Consider the following 7,927-nt stretch of genomic DNA (forward strand, 5'->3'; position numbering starts at 1 on the left):
TTACTAAATTCAGGTTTGCCTCAAAATATGTGGGGAGAAGCTATATTGTCAAGCAATTACCTTTTAAATAAGGTACCTCGAAAGAAAGAGGATAAAACCCCTTATGAGTTATGGAAAGGTAGGAGACTATCCTACAAACACTTGTGAGTGTGGGGGTGTCTTGCAAAAGTGGCGGTTCCAACACCAAAGAAGACAAAGATAGGTCCTAAAACAGTGGACTGTATCTTTATAGGCTATGCACATAACAGTAATGCATATCGATTTCTTGTGCATGAATCTAAAATTCCAGATATACACAAGAATACGATCATGGAATCTAGGAATGCATCATTCTTTGAAAATGTATTTCCTTGTAAATCCAATGATGGATCAAGTTCATCTAAACGAAAGAATGAAACTATGAATGAAGAAAGTCACGATTCGGCTCATGAAATTCATGACTCGGACCATGAACTAGAACCGAGACGTAGCAAAAGAGCAAGAGTGGAAAAATCTTTTGAAAATGATTTTCTAACTTATTTGTTAGAAAAGGAACCATTAAATTATGCATAAGCTGTAAATTCTTCTGAGGGACCTCTTTGGAAAGAAGCAATACAAAGTGAAGTTGATTCTATTTTGCAGAATCATACTTGGGAGCTAGTGAATCTTCCTCCTGGTTGTAAGCCTTTAAAGTCCAAATGGATTTTTAAAAGGAAAATGAAAGCAGATGGCTCCATTGATAAGTACAAAGCCAGACTTGTGATCAAAGGATACAAACAACGAGAAGGCTTAGATTACTTTGATACTTATTCTCCGTAACGAGAATAACCTCCATTAGGATGATAATTGCAATTGCAGCATTGCGAAATCTGGAAGTACATCAAATGGATGTAAAAACAGCTTTCCTAAATGGTGATTTGGATGAAGAAATCTACATGGAACAACCTGAGAGTTTTATAGTTCCAGGACAAGAAAGGAAAGTCTGTAAATTGGTGAAATCATTATATGGCCTAAAACAAGCACCAAAGCAGTGGCATGAAAAGTTTGATAATGCAATGATTACCAATGGTTTTAAGATCAATGAATGTGATAAATGTGTCTACATTAAAGAGACAACAAATGGTTATGTCATTTTGTGTCTTTACGTAGATGACATATTAATTGTTGGTAGTGATGATAAAATGATCAAATCTACCAAGTATATGTTGAATTCAAGATTTGACATGAAAGATATGGGACCTACTGATATGATTTTAGGTATTAAAATCACAAGAACATCAGAAGGTCTCATTTTAAACCAGTCACACTATGTGGACAAGATTCTTGAAAAATTCAACATGAATAATTCTGGTATTGCTAGAACACCATTAGACAATAGTCTTCATCTTTCCAAGAATAGAGGAGAGGGTATTTCTCAAGTAGACTACTCTAGAGTTGTTGAAAGTCTAATGTACTTAATGAGTTGTACTAGACCAGACATTGCCTATACGGTTGGTAAATTAAGTAGATACACAAGCAATCCGAGTGCTGACCATTGGAAAGCAATAGTGAGAGTATTCAGGTACTTACGATATACTCGGAATTATGGCCTGCATATACCAGATACCCAGCTGTTCTGGAAGGATATAGTGATGCAAAGTGGATATCTGATATAAAAGACTCAAAATCTACTAGTGGATATGTATTCACACTAGCAGGAGCAGCCGTATCTTGGAAATCCTATAAACAAACTGTTATAGCCAGATCCACAATGGAATCTAAATTTATAGCATTAGATAAAAGTGATGAAGAGGCTGAATGGCTACGCCATTTCTTAGAGGATATTCCAAAATGGCAAAAACCTGTGCCATCAATAAGTATACATTGTGATAGTCAATCTGCGATTGGAAGAGCACAGAGTAATATGTATAATGGAAAGTCTAGACACATACGTCGTAGACATAATACCATTAGACAACTACTCTCAACAGGAATTATCTCAATTGACTACGTAAAGTCAAGGGATAATATTGCGGATCCGCTAACCAAAGGGTTAAACAGAGAGTTAGTTGAGAAATCGACAAGAGGAATGGGACTGAAGCCCATGAAAGAATAAGTTGATATAAAGGAAACCCAACCTAGTTGACTGGAGATCTCAAGATCTAGGTTCAAAGGGACAACCTAATTATATAAACTTAGTGATGTCACTGTGGGGGTTATCCCTAAAACCATTCCTATATAAAATAACAGTGATATTGTAAAGGAAAGGATAGCATTTTTGCTTTAATGATTCTTAAGTGGAGTAAACAAATTACTCAAAATTAAGTAATCACCTATGTGAGAGAGAAGTGGGGCCGCTTCAAAGGAGAATTATTAGGGCTAAATTCTTTAGAAACTCTTGCAGAACCAGGTTGATGTTCATGGCCAAAACGAACATAACTATGAGAACTGAACAAACGTTTAGATGATTCCTGTGTGAAGTGTATGGTTCATTTACATAAGAAAGTTGGACAGTTCAAGGACATCATGTCTACTGGACAACTAGTAAAGTAAATATACTTTCATAAGGGAAGGTTCAAAGGGTAATACCTATCTATCCTATGAGGTTTCAATTGTTGAACACTATCACAGAGTCAAAACTAAAACAATTTTCATTCATGTGGGGGATTGTCGGAAATATGGGATAAATTGATGGGTGAATGAATGAGAAATTGATGCTCAAAGAACACCCTTGAGTTGGAAGTGGGATGTGGAAAAACACTAGTCCCACATCGGAAAAGAAAGAAGGTTATGGAGTGCTTTATATACAGTTACACTTATTTGAAGTGGTAACTATCATAGCACAAACTCTCTGTCTCGCGCGCAGGCGCGGGGGGGTGCAAATCCGACGCTCGACAAGCTAAAACTTGGGCGCGAGCTTACATCCCGCGTACACGATTGCAGGACCGAAAAGTGGGCCTCGCGACGAGCCCAATTTTGCCTTCTGATTTAATTTTTCTTTCAACTCAAACAGTTACAAATTTCATAACGTGCGACGATTTAATCAGCCGTTATTCCCATACGTATTGATCTTATAACGCAGAATTAATCGCTCGTTATTCGTATTGATCTTATAACGCAGAATTAATCGGCCGTTATTCGTATTGATCTTATAACGGCAGATTTAATCGTCCGTTATTCGTATTGATTTTATAACGGCAGATTTAATCGTCCGTTATTCGTATTGATTTTGTAACGACAGATTTAATCGGCCGTTATTATTCCCAAATTGCTCTCCCCTCTGTTCCTTTTTATCAAAATCATTCTTCCTCTGGTTTTATACTCTCTCTGCATTTGCACTGTTTTACGGTAGTGTTCATTTCGAGTTTGTTCAAGTTTGCCGGAAGCTTGGAAGTGCCGTGCTCTCTTCTTCGCTGTTAACCGTTGTATCCTGGGAGACAGACGTTCACGAAACCTCAATCGCGTACTGGAGGGAACGAATCTGTTTTAAGGAAACTGTGTCAAACACAGGCCTCGGTATTCATTTGTATCGATTCTAACTTTGTTATTACAATTTCGTTCCTTTACAGTTCTATATTATTTGTAATATTTATACTGATGCCGATTTGAATTTCGCAACACTATACACACCATTAAATCCCGGTGGTTTATTATAAATAATTACTAAATATAAAGGAATATGAAATATTATATTCGAATTCAAAGAAATTTTGTACCATGAACATATTTGCTTGGATAATTTTAGGGGTTAAAAAAGGATAATTTTATTTATTATTTTTTTCCTTTTTGGGTTGAAAATAAATATGCATAAGAAAATTGTGAGCTTATATTATCAGACGTGAGAGACGGAGAGAGAGCTTTGATGGTGACGAAGAGACGGAGGAGAGAAGGAGCTTCGTCCTTTGCCCTAACCATCACCATTTTCAGTCTCGCGAATCCCAAAAGGTAAGGTAAAAAGTAAGAATAAATTACTATATTGAGAAAATGTGTCACGCCCCGCACCCTACGAGCGCGCGGTCATCCCTTGGTGGTCGATCATTGAACGCGACGTCCCAGGACGCGTCGCCGACCCAAATGAAACACCCAACAATAAAAGCAAGCGGAAGCGAAACTAATTAACCTGATAATAAACAACGACAAAGGGATAGTGCGAAACAATAATTGCATACCATCATAAAATAGTCACTATACAAAACGATAACTCGGGCTACCAATTTAGAACCACGAGTTTTCAAAAGGGGCGGTGGTTGACAAACTTATCTCCTCTACAAAAGGTACTCAAAACAGGGTAAATGATCTATTCTTCAATCCCCGTGGTGCTCGCGGCGTCTCCGAATCGATTACGGTCGCGGATCTGAAATGGTTATATAATAACCGTGAGAACGAGTCTCAATAAGCAACCCCCTAAACCCCACGTAGGCCAATGCATACCTAGACAAGTCATACATGCAATCTACCCCATAACATATAAAATTCGCATAATTGTACTTACCTCGTCATCAAGTCCATGCCAACTCTACACGTTAGTCGTCACGTGATAAGGCAATAATATTAATTAAATAACACATCACAAGTCGCTCAAACACCAACCACGCTTTCACTCAATCACTCCAACTAATTCAACCGTCAATTCAATCACACTCATTCGCATGCGTGGCCGAGCAACTTTCTCACGACCTCCCGGTCCTTTCACACGGCCCGCGTCAACACGCCTCGTGCCAGCCCTCGGATCAAGCCGGGCTCACCCCGCGTAACCACGCCTCAGGACATTTCTCTCGACCCGCGTAACCACGCCTCGGGTCCTTACTTGCCTTTCTAGCCACACCCGCGTAACCACGCTCGGTTGGCGCCCTCGATCAAGCCGGGCTCACCTCCGCGTAACCACGCCTCGGACATTTCTCTCGACCCGCGTAACCACGCCTCGTGTCCTTACTTGCCTTTCTAGCCACACCCGCGTAACCACACCTCAGGTTGGCAGCCCCGATCAAGCCGGGCTTCGTCCCTCACCTGGACATTTCACACTTTCCCACGACCCGCTCATCATACTCAGTCGCCCTCGGATCAAGCCGGGCTTTTCTCATGCACATGCACCACAATACAAAATTCACCATGCTCTTAGTCATATAAATCAACTTCAATCACCACCCTTTCACCAATGTCAATCTAGCACGCCACATCGCTCAACTCAATTCATGCTCCCCACATCGGTCCACCGACCCGACATTCATGTCGGCACATTCAATTAATTCAATTCACCCACAAGCGTCACAACAATTCGGGTCGGGCATATTTATCTCAAGAAATCACTAAATTAGTCACACAATTACCGCCACAATAATTCATAAATCGAGCACAATCAGTCAAATTAGCCCACGCCTAATTAAATTCCTAAGCCGGTACTAAATTTCACGCTAAACAAGTCTAAAAATACCCAAAGTACTAGGTAGGGTTTAGGAAGTCACTTACTTGGTTTTGGCCCGAGAAAATTGGCTCTGGCCTAAAATGGCCCGGTGAACAAAGGCCGAACTAGCGCGGGCACGGGCCAACTGGCGCGGTGGCCGGCCAACGCGGGCACAATGGCCGGACGAGTGGCACCGCGCGCTGGCGCGGTGGCCGTGCGGCGTGCCAAGGGGGCGCATGGGCTAACGGACTGGGCGAAGTCGGACGGGCGACGCGCCTGGTCGGACGGCACGGCGCGGGGCGAGCTCGGCCAACAGCCTCGGCCACGGCACAAGGCTCGGCCACGGGCTCTGAACGGGCACCGGCGACGGGCGTGCGGGGCTTGGTCGCGAACATGTACCGGGTCACCGGCTCTGGGGCTGGCCGGGTCGGGCCGGGGCGGCGACCGCGGCGAAGCACGGCGAACGCGTGGAGACGGAAAGGGTTTGAATACCTATCTATCCTATGAGGTTTCAATTGTTGAACACTATCACAGAGTCAAAACTAAAACAATTTTCATTCATGTGGGGGATTGTCGGAAATATGGGATAAATTGATGGGCGAATGAATGAGAAATTGATGCTCAAAGAACACCCTTGAGTTGGAAGTGGGATGTGGAAAAACACTAGTCCCACATCGGAAAAGAAAGAAGGCTGGCTATTGAGTTCTTTATATACAGTTACACTTATTTGAAGTGGGTAATTATCATAGCACAACCTCACGCGCCTCAGCCGCGGCAGTGGGGTGCAAATCCGACGCCCGACAAGCTGAAACTTGGGCGCGAGCGCACATCCCACGTAGACATCGATCAGGAAGCAGAAAAGTGCTCGGGCCTCGCGACGAGCCCAACTTTGCCTTCTCGATTTAATTTTTTTTCTTTCAACTCAAAGTTACATAAATTTCATAACGTGCGACTTGATTTAATCGTCTGCTATTCGTATTGGATTTTGTAACGACAGATTTAATCGGCCGTTATTATTCCCGAATTGCTCTCCCTCTGTTCCTTTTTATCGAAATCATTCTTCCTCTGGTTTTACACTCTCTCCGCATTTCACAGACCGTCGTTTACCGTAAAGTGTTCATTTCGAGTTTGTTCAAGTTCGCCGGAAGCTTGAAGTGCCATGTCTTCTTCGCGAGCGTCAACCGTTGTATCCCTGGGAGACGGACGCTCACGAAAAACCTCGATCGCTCATTATCGGGAGGGAACGAACTGCATTTTTAAGGAAAGCGTGTCAAACACAGCCTCGGTATTCATTTGTATCGATTCTAACTTTGTTATTACAATTTCGTTCCTTTACGAGCTTCTATATTATTTGTAATATTTAAGACAACGATGCCGATTTGAATTTCGCAACACTATACACACCATTAAATCCCGGTGGTTTATTATAAATAATTACTAAATATAAAGGAATATGAAATATTATATTCGGATTCAAAGAAATTTTGTACCACGAACATATTTGCTTGGATAATTTTAGGGGTTAAAAAAGGATAATTTTATTTATTATTTTTTTCCTTTTTGGGTTGAAAATAAATATGCATAAGAAAATTGTGAGCTTATATTATCAGACGTGAGAGACGGAGAGAGAGCTTTGATGGTGACGAAGAGACGGAGGAGAGAAGGAGCTTCGTCCTTTGCCCTAACCATCGCCATTTTCAGTCTCGCGAATCCCAAAAGGTAAGGTAAAAAGTAAGAATAAATTACTATATTGAGAAAAGGTTAACACCATTGAAAATTCATTTAAGAGGCCAAATCACCCATTGACAATTCGCAATTTTCATTCATTGTAACACAATAAATTAAACGAGCTTGATTTCTTTCAAAAATTTATAGATAATCCTTAGTTTACTATATAAAAAAAATATTTGACTCTATAGCAGATAGTGAGTCAATCTTTTATGTCTTATATAATGTTGTCTATAGTAGATAGTCGGTTATTAACTATATCTTATACATAATCTGTCAATTTTTATTCGTTATATAATTTTAATCTTCGTCTTCACAAATAAGCCATGTCTCGAATATTTAATTGAAAAAAATAATGTCTTGAATTTAAAAAGAATTTTTTGTCGTAATAATAAACAAAAAGTCCAAATAAAATATAGAGACCATTAATCCTTGTTTTTATTAAAATATTACTAACTATAAAGGAATGGGTTAATACCATCAAAAACCCCAAACTGGTACACGTGTGACAATTTTACCCTAAACTTTTTTTTTACCACCAAAAACCCCAAACTGGTACATATGTGACAATTTTACCCCAAACATTCCCCAAAAAACCCCAAATTGGTACACTTGTGACAATTTTATCTTAAACATATCACAAAAACCCCAAACTGGTACACATGTGACAATTTTACCCTGAACTAAAATTTTTAATTATTTTTTTATTTTTTCGAATTTTTATTAATTTTTTTATTTTTTCTTTTCTCTTTTTTTTCTTCATCTTCAACCTTTGGCCGGTCGCCGGTCTGGCGACCGGCCAGAGGTGGAAGCCGACGAGGTCGGCCCCACCGGCTGCTG

The sequence above is a fragment of the Syzygium oleosum genome, unplaced genomic scaffold, assembly GCF_021117445.2.
Source record: "Syzygium oleosum isolate NSW1041296 unplaced genomic scaffold, Sole_v2.1 Sole_v2.39, whole genome shotgun sequence".
NCBI classification, from domain to species: Eukaryota; Viridiplantae; Streptophyta; class Magnoliopsida; order Myrtales; family Myrtaceae; genus Syzygium; species Syzygium oleosum.